This window comes from Xiphophorus maculatus, chromosome 12 (assembly GCF_002775205.1).
Source record: "Xiphophorus maculatus strain JP 163 A chromosome 12, X_maculatus-5.0-male, whole genome shotgun sequence".
Taxonomy (NCBI): domain Eukaryota; kingdom Metazoa; phylum Chordata; class Actinopteri; order Cyprinodontiformes; family Poeciliidae; genus Xiphophorus; species Xiphophorus maculatus.
The window spans coordinates 19,906,912-19,925,403 of record NC_036454.1 but is presented as its reverse complement, the minus strand read 5'-3'; the positions used below and the strand labels follow the sequence as shown (position 1 = coordinate 19,925,403).

The window sequence follows — 18,492 nt, the reverse complement described above, 5'->3', positions numbered from 1 at the left end:
AATTATATTTGCAAACAAATTTTTGTAACACGACATTGCAAGTCACTGTTCCATTTTTAACAGTTTATTATTACTCTATTGGTGGATATGGAAAAACTAAGCCAGGGATTCGTGAAGATCAGCAATATACAGTACTTTAAATGTTCTCAAGTCTTTCCCATTTGGAATCGTTTCTAAAATAAATGAGCTTCCATGATCATATTGGCCTATTTAGTTCCAATATGAGGGGCACTGATGAATACATTGACTATAAACAGAGTTTTTTTTCTTAAATTATTAATTTCTCAGCAATTTTTTTAAGGCATTTTATAGATGACTTAGTAACTGATAAGAGTTAATAGCGATAGGTCTTACATTTATTGGATGAGGAAACAGGAAACACAAAGTGTTTAAATGTTAATTGGAGTTCTGTAGACCTCATAAAAAGGTCTGATGTCATAATTATTGTATCGATTATTATATAAAATTAGTAAATTTCCAAATGGAGTATTTATTAAGCCCTCTACTTCTAAGGTTTGTCTTTCTTCTTCTGGGTTGCTTCTAAGCTAAGTCTTTCCACAGTTTTGTCTGTGTATTATTTACGGGTATTTGAAGCTTATTAAATATTTACTTGTGTGACCTTTCTAACCTGCCTTAGTAGTCTTAGCCTGGAGTGCTAGTACATTCTGAAAATAGCGTGTTGTATTATAATCCTGAAACTGGCAGGAGTTTAACAAAAAAATATGTCAAAGGAGGTTGAAAGTTTAAATACTCAGTTCACTGTATTAAAAAAAGGAATATTTATAGCATTTCACATCCTCTCTTGTTTCCTCTCAGTGTATTACACACAAAGTAGATATTCCATGCACAACACACCGATGTGTGATTTAGACAGAACATATCCAACTGATCTTGTTTGATGTTATGAATAAAATAAGTGACTAGGGTTTGCCTGGAATTTGGATTAAGCTTGTATATTATTGGGACATGAGATTGTTTATTTTTGTCTCACAGTATTTACTGTGCAGTAAATCCTTCAGTCATTTCAAGGATATTTGCAAAGACTAAATTATGTTCTTTGCACAGATTAAAAACAGACAAGAAATTATAGAGTAGAAGCTGTTGCATGATGTTTGAAGGTTTGATAATCACCTTGTAAGACACATCATTGCACATATAACCAATGCATACATGGCGTTTTCTCTTTTTTTTCGCTCGCTGGCTTTCTGGGAAGGTCATGGCTAGAACATAAAGCTCAGTGAACGAGTGGGTAAGCAGGATCAAGAAAATTCAATTTGTCAGGCTTGCCCTTTTCAGTACATACAATGCACAGCTTAGGCCAGTGGGTTTGATATATGAGGGCAACAAATAAGAAAAGATGTTTTTTTCTGTAACTCCATCCATCTTTAATATACTTTTGATGTTGCAGAGGAACACCGTGCAGTATCTCTTTAACATTTTGGGCTGACTGGGAGTTTTAAGTTTAACAAATAAGCAATTTTGCTCTGTGAATGACCTGCCAAGTAGGATCTTGAAAAGTGAGGCGTATTTGGTTTGCAACCTAGACCCAAACCATGATTTTAGGACTATATGTATTCCCAATGTGAACTTTATTGAAAGACAACAGAAAATTGAATAATTTTCTTCTTTGTTGTGGATGGAGTGTGTGTCTGCATCATTATATGATGTCATGCTTCTAAGATAATTTTCTTTTTTTCAGTCTTTTGAGTATCAGTTTTCTCTTAAATATATCTTTAACACGGCACCTATTGACATGAGTGACAGGAGCAACATGGCATACAAGAGAAGCTGTTATTTTCTTACTGAAGGATATGACAGTGAAAGCTTTAATCGGTTTGATGTGTTTTGGAGAGTGGAAAATGTGGTCACATCACATTCAACTCAAAATGGAGAAGTACACAGTAGTTACATTTCATTTTAAAGGGATGAACACATTTATGTTTAATTCATGGTGTCTTAATAGGTTAAAAGCCTCCGTGCTCTAAATAAATTTGGGTGCTTCTTCTGATCAAGCTGCAATGATGCTTATTAAAATTAAATGTTTGTCTGGGGGATTTTGGTTACAAATAGTTTAGGGCTGAAATGATTTCTTGAGAGATTCGGGTACCTCGATTATTAACCTCCTGAGACCCGGGCTTTTATTTGATGTGCATTTTTTATGTCTCCTTACTATTTGGGATTAGTATGACCTAATTTTAGTTGAAATTAAATTTTAGCTTTCTATGTGCTCTTGAACTATGTCAAAACCAATGCCCTCATATGAGGACAATGGGTCTGTTTTTGCATATACATTTCTCCTTGTCATTTGGGATCATAAGGACCCAATTGGCCTAAAAATGAAATTTCAGCTTTCTACAATAAGTGGTTATCTCAAAACCCAATGTCCTCAGACGAGGACATTGGGTCTATCTGTGTGACGATAAGACCATTCAATCAATGTTATTATTTACATCTGTGTTTACAAAAATGTAATGTCCTCATATGAGGATGCAGGGTCTCAGGAGGTTAAAATTTCTCGAGGAAAATTTATTGTTAAATTATATTTTATTATATAGCGCACAGTGTTACGGCCGGGTTATTACTTACTCTGCGCAGAGCTCTCTCTTCCACCTGAGTTGTTGACGAAAGCTAAGTGTTAGCAGCATAACGTCCAGTTTTCAAGTTCGGCCCGTGGGGATTTTATTGATCGGTGATAATGTCTGGGTCTTTGTCGTTTTTCGGGGGACCAATAAACATCCTTAAAATGACTGGCGCGATGCCTGGAGTACGGCAGCTTTTCTCCTCCGTGAGCTGCTGCATGGGGCAGTTCAGAGCGAACGGCGGGGAAGAGCTGTAGGTGTATTTATACAGGTGAGTGGATAGACTGAACGCTGCAGGCGGCTGCACATTAGATAATTAATGTAAGTGTAGCTTTACGGACGAAGCGGAAAATTTATTTCATATCATTCCGGTCTTAACAAATGGGTGGAAGAGAGCATCGTGACGGCACGTAGCTGGTAGATGTTTCTGTGTGTGACGAACGAAGGTGTCAAATCCCATCGCTAACATGAACACAAAATCTATAAATATCTGGGCAAGGTGAGAGTTCATTTATTAAATTGACTGAAGATGAATACATAAACAAAAAGCTGTAGTATAGGCATGTTTTCATTTGCATATTTGTGAGCCTGCCTCTTTATTATTAAATTATAACTTTTCTTCAGGTTAACTTAGAAAGTGAGCTATTATTGTTACAGGTTAATTTTCTAAACTACAGAAAAGTTATTGTTAGGGAAGCTCAAATGTAAAAAATTTTACTGATATTGATATGCGATAGTAACACTGCTCTTATGTTAGATTTACCAATGTTTTTTTTTTATTTCTTGATTAATCGTAAGAATAATCAATAGATTACTCGATTACTAAAACATTCATTTACAACAACCCTAAAATAGTTAACAAATTTAGTCAAGTGTGTTTGTGTTTTGCACTAACAAAGAGACTTGAACAATTAAGTCTTTTTATTTGGTATGTGGGAATAGGCTTTATTTAACTTTTAAGTAATTTGACATAATCAACTCTTATTTTATTGACAGAAAACTGTGATTGTAGGAGAACTACTGTATATGTAATGACGACAATCTGGTGGTTAGTTGTCATTATTAATTGGCTGTAGAATACAGTGAATCACAGTCGTCATTGCAACATCAATGTGTGCTTTAACTGAAACCAAAGGACTGCCTTGATGCAACATTTGGTTGGATATTATATCAGTGCCATGCATGAACATTCTGCTTGCCACTGATACATTTGGCCAGTTGGATGGACTTCTGTTGCCTTCAATGCTCACAAAGTGTACATATTTCTAGCAACCAAGATGCAAAAACTCAGAAGGTGATGAAGGAAAAGCATGAAAACTGATAGAATCTGTTATAATTGTAATGTTCTCCAATACTATCAAAGTTATTTTTTTTTACATCGTACTTAAAATAAAGATTCCATACATTTCAGACTGTCTTTAAAGTAAATTGTTTATTTCCGATTTGATACCTCTGCATCTTAATCTATAAAGCACATTTGCTCGAATGCAGCTGAGACTGAGCAATAAATCTCCGCTTGAGATTCACCAAACAACAGAATTGAGATCAGAATTTTCAGATTTGTCCTGACTAGTCATTGTTTGGTTAAATTGTTCTATTCCCTTACTTATAAAATGCATCAAGATTAAGAACTCTTACTTATTCTTTTAATTAATGCATCAAGCAAGAGCATCTACTATGTTGGCCTTTTTCAGTTTAATGGAGATCTATTAAAGGTCTACTTAATGCATAAATAGGCATAATGTGTAATTAGACCATCCTCTGTTGGATTAAAATATTAGCATGTCAGTCAACAAACACAAAGCACTTTTTTCTCTTTTATATTGTATAGACCTTGAAAAGAACATAATTGGCACTTCAGACTTCTATGGAAGTTGGACACCGATACTTGTAAGGAACAACCTTACTAATGTATCTCTAATGACTGCAGTTAGTTTTTTATTAGTATTAGATGCACTGTTTTTGCATTAAAATAACACTGAAATAAGGAGACGAATGGCAAATTGACCTGGACCCATACTATTATTCCAATGTGTTTTTTTTCAGAGCTTAAGAAGATTTTGTGTTTTATTATTATGACAGCACCTTAATATTGTCTGAGCTTCCAAACTAACTCTTGACCAATAAGTAGTCTTGCCTTTGAACATAATTTAAAAATGAAACTATAATTAGTGACCTTAAGAGGTGTTTATACTTGAATACTATTTAGACAAATATTCCCCTCTGTTTGCTTGGAAATAATATGAAACTGACTTCAGTGTACATTGGTTGTCCTTGACAATAAAGCTAGGATGTTATTTTAGCAAAGCATTGTGACCATTAGAAAATGGTTATCATGATTTTGGATGATAGATTAATCAACCCTGTGATTGGTTGTAGGAAATCTAAGAATTTTTTTTTTGTAGGCTGAATATTTCAATTTAAAATGCTGCTGCATCCTTTGGGAATTGTGAATCACAGTCACAGAATTTATTTGTATGCCATAATTTGCCTCTCATCCAAAACGCTACATGGGAAACATCACTGAAACAAGAGTGCTAATGAGGGAAAACACTTAATGAACAGGGTCAAAGAAATGCCTCTGTGTGCTGTTAAATACGTATTATTTCTGTGCATTGATGCAAACTGTAACATTAAATGTGTTTTCCCCTTCCCTGTTTGACTTTCCTCGCCGGTTAATCCGACGTGGCACTTTTCATCACTGGCACCGTCTTTTCCTTCAGTGTGAAGGATTCAAATGAGACGTGAGCGCTGCTTCTCCATACATGTTTCATGAGTCTTTTTAGGCTGCTCCTGGGATGAAAGCGCGAATGTGTGAGATCTTGTCTGGAAAAAAGGGTACAAAAGATGGGAGGTGTCCAAGTTTGTAATGAGGCTAGCAAGATCTCCTGGCTCGCAAGCAAACTAGGGCATCTGTAATGAGTGTGAAGCGATATGAGGAGATGTGGGGGACAGGGCAGAGACAGAGAGGTGTTTTGCAAGCCTACGTTCAGCCACAAGCTGTAATGTCAGGCGTCCAAAAGATGCCTGGAAGAAAGCAGATGTCAATCATGCTGTCGCTCCCACTCAAAAGAGATACTGGAAGCATTGGTAATTATGACTGTCAGCAGAGCCTAAAGTGTCGTTTTCCCACAAACTCTGCTAGCATTAGCCTGCATGTGATGGCTTGAGTCAGTTTTTGTTCTCATTTTTTGCTGCTTATTTATCAATAAAATCTTTTTAATATATTTAATTTTGAAACTGAAATTATTTAAAATGAAATACCACATTGCGAAATTGGTGAGGAATAGAAGCATATATTAGGAATCAGGTGAAATAATTATGAAGGCTTATTAGTTTTGCTGGCACCTAATTAGTAGGGACCTGAAATAGATTGTTTGAGGAATGATATTAATTATCACAATCCATCAAAGGGCGTTGTTGTTATTCTTTCTTGCCAGGATGTGATTTACAACAGAGAGGAGATTGTTTATTCACTTAGGCCTCTTGCACCTAATCATCAGCACACATTTTGAACTGACAAGTTAGGAAAGTACATGAGTCATAACCTAAAAGTAGGCTTATTTTTTCACTTTCCTTCAATCATTTTTGTTCTAGTTTGTTGTATATGTTGTCATCTATTTTCTATGTTGCTTTGACAGAGCTATGTTGCAAGTTACTCTTCATAATTTCAAAGGTTTCCATCACTGTTCAAATGATTTCCATGGTGATTGCATTCTGTTTTGGCTGAAAGGGATAATAAATACTATCCTATTAATATGGTCCTTAAATGGGTTGCATCAGTTGCAATTTGGAGGCTGCATGAAATAAATTTCTGATTGAGAGCCAGGAGACAGGGTTGGGGGTCACGTAACTATCGACTTTTCTTGAGGAATCTGTTTGATCGTCATCCAGATATTGCCTAGTGGTAGTTACTCAAAATACACTTTTGATTTTAGAGAAATGTCTTATACTGTAGCTGTATATTTTGAAAACCAATGGAAAGGCTTGTTAATGGAAAAGGTTTGTTTGTGTTTAACTTTCAAGATTTCTCGATGTTTCATCTCAAATATGTTTGCCATTTATGATACATTTGCAAGGGAATTGCTCAAATGCATAGAACTGTGTTGAACGTGTTAGTATGTTGAATTTCACTTGATCCCGTTTAATACTAGAAGATCAGGAATAAAGGTTTTAGACACAGGATCAATATTACATTGATAATTCACATACACTGGCAAATCAAAACACTACTGCAAGTATTTACTTCACAACATGGCATGGCAAAAAAAATATTCCCTTTACTCCCGTTTCAGAGGAACATAAAGCCTTAAAAAGCTCAACATCTGATATGTCTCTGTAGTTATAAAGCCCTTGAACATCTGACTTCATGGTTCATACACATACACAGGTTATACATTCACCTCAAAGGAGTCGGAGTCCCAGGTTGCTTGAAAATCTCGTGAACCCTTCATGCCCTGGGCTGAGTGCATTATCCCTGCCCCTTGCCCATGATGAGGAGAGGTATTGATCCTATGCTGAGACAAAACCCCTCTGTGCACCTTTGCAGGGCTTAAGGTTGTCGGAGGCAGGATGCAGAGTAATGAAAGCACCAGAAAGCAGAGACGGGACCAGCTTAGACCCAACCAGTATTGAGACCTTACCACTAAAGAACAATACATTTTGGCATTTTTAAACCCCTAAGTCCAAGTCATTTTGTTTGTTCTTTCTCGGAGCTTAAATACACACATTGTACTTTAGTTTTTATGGTCATAAAGATAATTTAGGGCTCTTGTGAGAACATACGTCCCAGGAATAACTGTGCTTTACTCCCACTATAAGGTCGAAATACTAGCAAGAAAAGGCAGCAGAGAAGGAGACGCAGAAGAAAGCATCTTGTGGCAAATAAGGTTGATTAATGCCAAGGACTCCAGATTTCTTGTGAGACGTTTCTTTGTGGTGGTGATAGCATTTATTGAAGCATCAAACCTTTCAGTGACCAGAGATCAAGCTCATATTTCTGATAAGCGATGCTCATTAGAGCTCACAAAATCTTTATTTTGTGAGCTCTAATATGCTTGCGTAGAGCAGAAGAGATAAAAAAAAGAAAAGCAAATTCATTGCAAGCATAAGATATGTTTTGAGAGTGAAATCATTTAATCACATCTTAAAGTTTACTTAACACTGTCAGAGACCTATTATCTGTCCGTGAGTTGGTACAATTTTCAGAGTTATTATTCAAATATATCTTACATGCTTTGCTAAAAATGCCACAGATTTATAGTATATTCCAGTTCTTTGCATATATTTTGACATGGCACAAGATTTATTCTAGTTTCCATCACACCAGCCTTAAAAGAGATGGAATGAATATTCTCATATCCCTGCAATGATGAACATCATATGATTTCTGATGTACACTTGAAGAAAACCCACGTCAAAGGCAGGACTCTGTCTCCCTCTTTTTCTCTGAGCTGCAAATATTAGGGCCTTGATGTTTCAGCAAAGGGAATACCAAACATCCCTGCCCTTGTGGATCACTTGTGGCTACAGCCAGAGCTTAATACTGCCATTATCTCTTCTACACAAGCCTTGTTATCCTCTGAGGTAAAGGAACTGGAGCAGTGAAGGAGCAGATTAGCTCTTAAAAAAATTAAAAGGTTTGTCAAAATACAAAATTTTTTCCATCCAATAACTAACCTGCCTCATACTCAACCTGTATTTTGTAAACTCTATGGGGAAATGAAATGTATTCATGTGAAGATAAAAAGCTGGTTTAAATTAAGAATTTGAAAGTAGATCAATTATTTGTATTTTGGAATACATGAAAAAAATAAAAATGATAATTTTTTCACTATTTGCAGTCTGATCTAGCATTTATATTTCTAAACGAATCTCATATGTAATAGCCTACCTTAGACTAGGCAGATAGCAAGCTGTGGGAAAAATAACTGAACATGAATTCAACAATTTTCTATTTATGATGTGACGACCTAGCATAAGTATGATTTGTGTTTTAACTGAAGATACAAGAGTTAGAGCTTTGTGGGCAATTTCTATTTTAAGTTATGATAAAACATCTTAATGTGGTTTGCCCTAAAGAACTACAGTATTACAAGATATGAGAAAACTTATTTTATTAACGCCTTCTTTCCGTGAGTCTTCATGAATTCTTTATATTAGGAGCAAGTACATGGCCAAGTTGCCTGTTTCAGTCAATTGTGTTTTACTATTTTAAAATGTCTTTTTTTAACACTGTTTTAGTATCTTATTCTAATGATTAGGTTTGTGCTTCTATATCTCTACGTCTGTGTGTTTATACTCTGTATAAACACACAGACACTTTACCAACTTATTTTATGTTTTATCTTCACTTGCCCTTGTAATAACGATCTAGATTTATTCTATTTATTTTAAGACCTATAACCTCTGAAAATGTTCATCTGCCTTGCAGGAGAGCGAAAAGACTATACCTTTTCATGCCTTGTATGTGCTCATTTGCTGATTTCTCAGAAGCCCATAGGTTTATTGACTTTGTTTTTTCTTTTGCCTTCAAACTCAAGAAAGAAACACTTATAAAACTGTCTGTTTGAATCAAGTAAAGTAAGTAAATATCGATAAAAAATATGGAATGACTATACTTGTGCTCAAAATAGTACAATGTCTTTTTCTGTGTTTTCATGCAACTAACTTGTTTCCTGTTTGTTGTCAGTTGTAATGGTAGTCATTTACACTGAACTGAGAATTAATAATAATAATAATATTTCCAATATATACCATCATTGATTTTTATGATTATGTAGGATTGACAGCCTGACTTAGGTAAACACTTACACAGATATTTGATGAAGAACATTTTTTAAAGAATTACATGAATGAATAAACTGTATTTTTAGGTTCTAGCCTAATCATGTGGCTAAATGAATTAAAATTTAATTAGATTTAGTTTGCAGTGTGGTTGCATCATCGGTGAACAGAATCTTAGAGAGGAGGCACAGATGGAGATGAAGAGTGTAACAGAGAGGATTCCAATGAGATGAATTGGAAACTGTGCAGAAACTGTGACCTACTCGATTCAATTTGAAAAAAAACTAAGTAATTTAAAATGTAGATGTTGTTTAAAACCATTTTGCATATCACTGTCAACAGTGTCAGGGCTCCATATTTCTCCTTGGTGTTTTACTTATGCTGACAAAAATTTAAATATTAAATTTAATGTGGCTGGTGTCCTTTGTTCATTCTGGTAAAGTTAGGGGTATTCAAATGAGTAGTGCAGCACGTTTTAAATTCATTTCAGATTTAATTAACCTAAATACAGTGCTACTGTTGCCTGAAATTCCCTTTTTTTTCCACGGCTGAGCTACTGTACATGCCAATGTTCTACGAACACGAGAAAAAAATAATAATACCAGATCTATTTAATTCAAATTTAGTTGTTTTTATTTATTTAAAGTTTTCTGAACATTAGGCTGTTTCCGTTGGCTTACTAAAATCACGCTGTCTTTTTAGCCTTCTAGAGAAATTTAGCATTTTCAGCCTTCTCTAAACATCTCCTTTGTCTTCTCATTTCCCCCACCCTTAGGCCAAAGCTGGTTTATTCCCTCTAGCGATTACATCCAATTAGGAGCAGCAAGGCTTTCTCCCCTCCTCCCTTCCCACACTCACAACGTGGAATACAGTGCAGTGAATCAGGGCTTTCTCCTCTTTGATGTGAACAAATTACACTTCATACACACACTTGGCAAGGAAACAAAGGTTCAGTTTTCTCTTTCAAGTAGGGATTCTTTGTCATTTGGTGAACAACACGATGCACAATGAGAAGAGAGACAATTTGATGTGGATTGATGATGATTTTTTAAATGTCTGCTAGTTTCATATTGGATGTGGATAACTGCAAAATACATAAATGTGCATATTCAGCAGAAATTGGAACTCAGTTTGGTGTCTTAGACACTTGACTTGACTTAGTCTTAACTCAAAACTTAACTCAAACTTGTCTTGAGTGTAACTCAAATACTTAAGGAATATTTTTGATATTCACTAACTCACCAATCACAAGTCTGGTTTCTGAAGCACATGCTTTTCATTTATTGCCAAGAACATCATACATTAGGGTGTGTGAAAGTATTAGTGTTACTTCTGTTCACCATTTGTGGTTTCCCATTTTAATATTTCTTTCTCTCATGCAGATTACTCTTTCTTTACAACGAGTTCAGTTGAACTTAACGGGTCAGTGCATATGAGGAATATTCATGAAGAGCTTCAAACAACCCTTCTTTATAAATTCAAGATCAGTGATAGCAAAACAACTTAAATTATACTCCTTTTACCGTTTTCATTTTTTTAAACTGTGAAGTAAAGGATTACGATGTAAGCATTTAGGAAAACCACACTTTGCCCTCTTTAAGTCTCCTCATTATGTAGATGTGTAAGTTAAAGCCATGACATTCCTGCTGGTAGTTCCTGCAGATGTTTGCATTTAGTGTATCCAGAGTTTATGCATGAGGTTCTCGTGCTGCAGGTGTTAAATTATTAAGATAAAAACTGATTCAAATAATAAAAGATCGCAATCCTCACTATCTCTGTTTAACCTTTAGAGAGATCTTTTTAATTTTGGTTTTATAGTTTTGTTTTTTTATATATTTATATAATATGAGGTAACCTTTTAGAGCTCATTGCTTAATAATTGAAGTAAACATTAGTGTGAGATACAAAAAGGGTGGAAATTACCATAAAATTTCTGGGAACGGCTTGTGCTGGATAATAGGCTCCATGTGCTTCGGCATTCAAAAAGCTCATTTGGTTTTGTTTAGTTGTGTTAAACACTTCTGAATTTGACCTGCATACAAGAGGCGGGAGGCAGCAATTCTTTTCAGTGTCAATAGCTACTTCATGATAATTTCTTTTTTAAGGTTCTATATTGTAAAGTTTTTTTTTTTTTGGATAACCTACAGACTTAAAATTGTATCTGTCTGCTATAAGCCTATTTATTGGGCCAAGAAGATTAGTAATTTGTCAGGATCTGTGTTTTTCTGTGTTTATTTAGAGTTTTCTGTGTCCTTAGTCTCTTCGTTGTCCTGTCCTACCCTTGATTGTTCCCAGGTGTGTCTCGTTTCCGTGATTACCCTCCCGTGTATTTAACTCCACCTGTGTTCCTTGTTCCTCGTCGGGTCCTCGTCTATGTCAACGTCAATGTCCAGTCTAGTCGTCCTCAGTGTTTCCGTGTGCCTGCTACTCGTTGTTTGGACTGGTTTTCTTCATTAAATCCTCATTTTCATCATACCTGGGTCCGCTGCGTCTGCCTCACCACTCTCACCACCCGCACTCCATGACATAATTATTAGTGGCCAACTGGGTCCTACATCAGAGAATACAAAGTTTATGGATAATGCATCTCTGAAATGTTATGTTAGAATTTGCTGAATGTTTTGTCAGTATTTTAGATTTGACCATTTAATTGGGACTTTCAGTTATTTCATTTTCTGATGTGTTTCATATTTGTGTACACTTAATAAAATAAGTGTTGATCTTTTTATCTTTTGGAATATTCTCTGGACTGTTCCCTGTATTTTCACACAAGAAAGATTCTTATAAACCTTGTAGTATATGAGATATATTAAATTTTGTGGTCGGACTCAATTAAATTAAAAAATAGATGTAATTAAATGATAGTTGACTTCTGTGAAATTGCATAGAAAAAAGTAGAAAACCTCAAAAATAGCCAGGAAATCACTCTGGTGTCATTGGGGTATGATTTTGGCTCACCTCTGGTAATGAATTGTGGTACCTTTATTGGACAGTGTTGCATTAGTGGCATTATGCATCCTCTTTTCTTACTCCTTCTCAGAAAGCACGAAGGTACAGTCTATCAAAAAGTCAACACCTATTCAGACATTATGTTTGTAGACTGTCTGTATCTTGATAAGGTCCTTACCTGCACAGACCGATCCCCCCTCAGTGCCCAATTTAACGCATCAGGGCTAATTTTGTTTGCCCCTTTTGACCTAGGTGAATCTCCGGGACCTCATAGAATAGATGCAGGTTCTTGCAGGAGAGAATACAAAGCGTGAACAGCTTCCTTCCATACAAGTTCAAAGATACAGACATTATCTGTGTACCCACATTACCATTTGGCAATAAGGTCACATTCATTAAAATATTCATAGTCATTATAACAGTAATTTGTTCTTTCAACACATTTAGTATTGTTGTTTTTTCATAACTCCTTCTGTGCACTTAGCAGCTTCTGTTGGCAAGTACAGTGATGAAGAAAAACAATTAGTCATTCCACGGTTTGTTTAAATGTCTTTTTTTTTCTAAATATTTGCACTTTAATGTCACTTTTTTTTTAAAAAAGCTCTAAAATGAAATATAACGCATTCTTGTAACCCAGATGGGGCTCAGAGGCAAAAAATAATTGCAATATAATTCTAACATGAGGTGTTTCTTGTTTCGTCTATAGCGATGCGTCAAAGAGACACTTGTTAATAGAGGTCTAACCTGGTTGCCTGTTCCTGACAAAAAGGTAAAATGAGGATGGATGGGTTATTTACTTGCAAAGAGATGGTGCTTAACACTTCATTTGACATGCCAGGGTACCCTGCTGCACCGCCTTGCCATTAGTTGGTACAGTTAATGATAAGGAAGTGCCTCAACAATGCCTCCTTAATTATTGTTGGTACTGTAACTGTGAGTCATTTCACAGCAAGCCACCCACTCCATACCAAGATGATTTAATGTTAATAAGCATGGCTGTGATGGAACAAACACTTTAAAGGGTGATAGTATGTGGGAGAAAAATGCAAGCAGAGCATCTGTTCAGGGCTGGGGAGTAGCTTTGTGCGTGTGTGTGTGAAGGAGGTATGAGAAAAGGTGATATCTGTAGTGCTAATGTGCAGCACATACAGTGACGATGCTTTGTGCCTGAGAACAATTTAATTCTGAACTTTTAAGACTATTTTTACTGTTATTTATTGGAAAAGAAAGCAATGTTCAAATTATTCTGTTGTTCAGTTTATGCAATTTCAGTTCTACTGCTGTATAGCAAATTAATTGTAATAATTATAAAGACTTGTTTAAATATGCACAAATGTATACTCACTGGCCATTTTATTAGGTTTATTTTGCTAAATGCCAGTTTGCACTGCCTTTTTGGCTTTCAGCACAGCCTTAATACTTTGTAGCATAGATTCAATAACATTGTCGAAATACTCCTCAGATACTTTGGTCCATGTTGACATGATAGCTTGAAATAGTTGCGAAAATGTTTCATCTGCAGATCCACAGTATGAGTCATCTGCTACACCACATCACAAAGGTGCTCTATTTAAATTAAATCTGGCGGAGGCCATTGGAGTGCAGTGAACTCACTGCCGTCTTCAAGAAATCCGCTTGAGATAAATCAAGCTTTGTGATAAGGGGCGTTGCATTGCCGGAGGTAGCAATCAGAAAGTGGATACACTGTGGTCATCAAGGAATATACATGGTCAGCTACAAAACTCAGGTAGGCAGTGCTGTTTAATCAACACCACATGGTACGAAGGAGCTCAAAATAAATAAAACAAATGCCAGATATTTATAATGTGAGACACTTGACACATGTAATCAGAATGTCAGTTGAGTATTTTTTTGTCAGTCCTGATGCTATTCTGCTAACTAGGAGTCACAGATCCATTTCCCAGATTGTGTTTATATGCTGTCATGCACTCTACTCAAACCAGGCAGGATACGTTTGTCTGTGTCTTGGTGCTAGATGTAGCTGGACCTTTTGTATGGTTGATTTTATTTGATTATTGATTTATACAATCCTTATTAATGTGAGAGAGTATACTTATTTTGAAGAAGTATACTGCTACAAAAATGCATGCAAAGACACCAGAGTAAAATCTCACACTGCAACCTGCTGTCTGGGACCATTTGCAAAGTTGGAATAGAAATTATGTAAATGTGCTTGGGGAATGGCTAATGTAGAAACACCTACTGAATGTCAAAAACTCTGTCCTGGTAAATAAGTGACATTAAGCTCAAGTCCCTCTGCAACATTTCCACAATCCATGAAGAAAATGTAACTTATGTGGAGATGGCTGCTATCATAGTTCCACCTGCTGCAATGATTGTTTTGACCCTTTACTCAGACAAATGGAGACATCAAAACCGTAACAGGACTAATAATTATGATAAGTAAACGACAATAACAGTTCAATGTGACTATTTAATGCAGTGACCCTGCTGATAACAGTCCACATGCATTGCATTAACCTTAACAAATGACTCTTAGAACAATTAAAATTTGACTTATCTCCTTTATTCACAGTATCAATGGTAATGTAAATTATTTAATGTAATTCCATTTTTCCAAGTTAGTTCAAAGTGGCTTGTGAGTCACATTTAGCGATGATTGATACACGGACTTATAAGAAATGTACTTTAGTTTTTGATTTTCTTCTACCTTTTCATTCCATTTTATTTGTTTGTAATGACTTAGTTTGGGTAATCTCGCTGAAATCCACACTTTAACTTCCCTTCATGAGTTAATTTGTCTTAGACATCAAAGCTCAAAGCTAGAAATGATATAGTCGAGCTGAATACATTCTGCTTTGAAATCATAGTGGATCTGCCTGTTGTGAGAGTTGTGTTAACTTCCATAGTTAACACAATTAAGCTTCTCGTAGTGTATTTTTGTTTGTGTTAAATTGACATGTTTAAAATATCAAGTTGTCCACTCCTATATTTTCTAATGGTTTAACAAGATATTAAAGCTGCAATCTACATTGTGTTTTATTTATGTGGGAACCCAAAGATTTGACTTTAGGGATCTTATTATCATCTTGACCTCCAAGTATGAATAAAGCACACCATTAGTTAACATTCTTTATTTTCAGCTGACACCAAAATAACAACTTCATCTTATATTCAATAAACGATCCTGTAGCTTTATTTTTTCATTCACATTCATTAATGCTTAACTGATTGCTACAAAAAAAGAACCCACCTCTCTCTAAAAGCTTTCAAGTATGGTTTAATTTTCTAAGATGCATGTCATAAACCACAAAACTTTAGGAGCAATGAGCACAGTGGAGATATTCCTATTGACTATTTCTTTAGATTGCACATAGTAGCACGGTGACAATTTTTTATATAATTTCAAAAATGATACAGCATTTTCAGCAGAGGCTTTATACCACATCTCATATCACTGCTGCCTATAAAATGTTCTTAAATACAGGAACAGAATGAGGATTCATCTGTTCGCCACAATGTACCACTATTTGCAGGCTCAGTAGACAGCATTATTCCCCGACACTGGAATGTCCATCTTTATATAACTTCATGCTGTGAAATCTGTGATTGCATTAAAGAAGTCTTGCAGTGTGACAGACAGATGGGTACACTCTGAAACAAGCAAAGTGTTTCACTTTCAGTGTTTCAATCATTTGCCTTTGATTTAAAAGGCAAATCTGCCTTTTAAATCAACCCACAGTTTGTTTGACTATTGTTCACAGTGTTCCAGTTTGTCAGATGCCGGGTTTTTATACATGAAATATTGCCTAGAAATATGTCATTACTTTTCACTGTCTGAAAATGAACGTCATTATTAGATTGCATATTAACGCTAATATCTATCTGGTATTTCACTAACTGAAGCAGCACACATTTATATGGTAAATGAAGATGCTCTCTGGTTTGAATAGGACATACAAAAAAAAGGCTTTTTAGGATTAAGGGGCTTTCATATTTGAGTGTTAGAATGAAATATGTCTGCTAAAGAAAAAAAACTAAAGATTAGGAATAATCACACAGAAGAGAGAATTTTAATCTTAATTCTTTGAATATTCTCACACGGTTTGGCTAATAGATGAGCAGTATTTCAATGAAAGACTAAAATATCTGATTCTCTACGGTAATTAATTTGGTGCTGCTTCTCACTTTTGGTAAAATTATAAAACTATTGTATCTAACTTTCCCCTGGCATCTGAGTTTTTTATTTTTTAATTTCTTTAACAATTCTTTGCCTTTTCTCTGGAAGAGTTTGAACAATTTTGAAGATTTGTGTCGAGCAGATAAAAATTTTGTCTGCTGTTTGACAACGGTGGTTACTGGTGGTCATGACAGTGTTGTGCACAATTTGGTTTTTAGCCATTTAGTTGTAGGGAAGCCTATTCCTTTAGCTTATAAAGGCATTTGGGGTATGGTTTATGGAAAATGTGGCAATCTCCATCTTTGCTTCGACTGCTTCGACACAAAGTTTTACTGCTACAGTGGCTTGAGCGGCCCTAAGCTGGCCACAGTTAATTGCTTCACTCTAGTGTGCACCTTGAGTGTGATGCACAGCCTTACTTTGTTTCTGGACTGTATTGAAAGCTCCCAAGACTAGACATTTAACTTTGGTAATTTAGTCAATCATCATGACTCTGCTTATAATTTGTTTCATTATGAAATGAAATAACAGTTTTTTTTCCTGACAATATTAGATAAAGAGTGGTGCTCTTATCCACAAGAGATAAACCTTGTGATGCAGCGTATGCTGCGTGATTTCACACATCTATGTTGAACACCAGCCAAGTGTTTTGTGTGCCTAGTGTTCTTTGCTATCTTGTGATTCACTACATCAACACTTGGAGAGAGAGAGAAAAAAAACACCTTCATGTTCTGCTTCTTTATCTTCTCTGCATGTGTATTTATGTGTGGGTGTGAAGCGTTGTCTGTGCTCGGAGGCATATGTTTTATTTTCCTCTTATTTATTTATTTTTTTTACTTGTTCATTTGCTAGTGTGTAATTATGTGTGTATACAAAACATGTCTAAGATTTTTCAAGTTTCTGCCTTGACCCCTTGGTAAGCGAGGAGGGAGAAAAACTGCAGGAAAAAACTGTCATGAAGCGAAACATGGAACGGCTTGGTTGGGGATTACGCTGGCCCGAATGCATGAGGAAACACCGAGGGGAGCTTCTGCTGCCAGACAGATGAGAGGCTGACAAAGTGCTCAGGCTTTGTGTGACTTTGGTCTAGGCTTTCGCTCACATGCAAAGCAGTGTGAATGGCTGTGGTCCACAATTACATCTGGTCTTTTTAAATACATGGAGTCACCTTTTCCTTTTTTGGTATGAAGGACTTTGATTTGAAGAAGAAGCTTTAGACTAAGTGGAGATCTTGACAGATATGTCATTACAGAACCTTTCTGCTGAAACTGATTTCTTGAAAGGTCCATGTTGTGGCTTTGTTTTGTTTTTTATTTTTAGAAACTAAATTCTGAAACAATCTCAATTTCAAACAGGAAAAATGCAATAAATACAAATATAAAAGAGGCAGAGAGAAGAGAGAAGAAATAATCACCCCATGCTGCCTTTCCTCATGGCTGGATATCTCTCCAACTGCCTGCTTTATGTCTTATGCAGACTTAAGCCCTCTATATGCTAATATCTGTTTGGTATTCAGTTTAATTAAGCAGGCATTGGTAAGCTGTGTTATTGTCAGTGCATTATAAAAAAACTAAAGTCATGCATATTTTGCTCGACAGAGCAGCAAATCCTGTACATTCAGCCCCTGTTTGTTCATCCATTCATCCATCCATTGGTTTAAATTTCTTATCATCTCCGATAAGAAATGCCATCTTTCTGTTATCCCTGCATCTAATGCCCTTAGCTTAGTTCCTCTGTATCAGCTTGCAGGCACAGTTTTTGGAGCAATTTCATGGGTTATGATAGAGATTGAAGATTTTGTTAATGATGGTAGACAGGCCAAATCTCAGCTGTGGAACTGGACCAGAGCCTCAAATCTCAGGATGGAGCAAACAAGTGTGAATGCCACAGGGACTAATCCTACAGCGGTTCTCAGTGATGAACGCTTATTAGTCAAATGCAAAAGACCAGGACTGGGAATCGAAACGAGGGGGTGGGGGTTTATAGGGCCTGACTCAGTGCCAGGTTATGATTTAG

The 18,492-nt window shown here is 35.9% G+C and overlaps 1 protein-coding gene across 1 annotated transcript in view; it reads left to right on the top strand.

The window, feature by feature from the left end:
* The window catches only part of edil3 (EGF like repeats and discoidin domains 3), a 143,840-nt gene that overhangs the window by 25,291 nt on the left and 100,057 nt on the right, over positions 1–18,492 (top strand).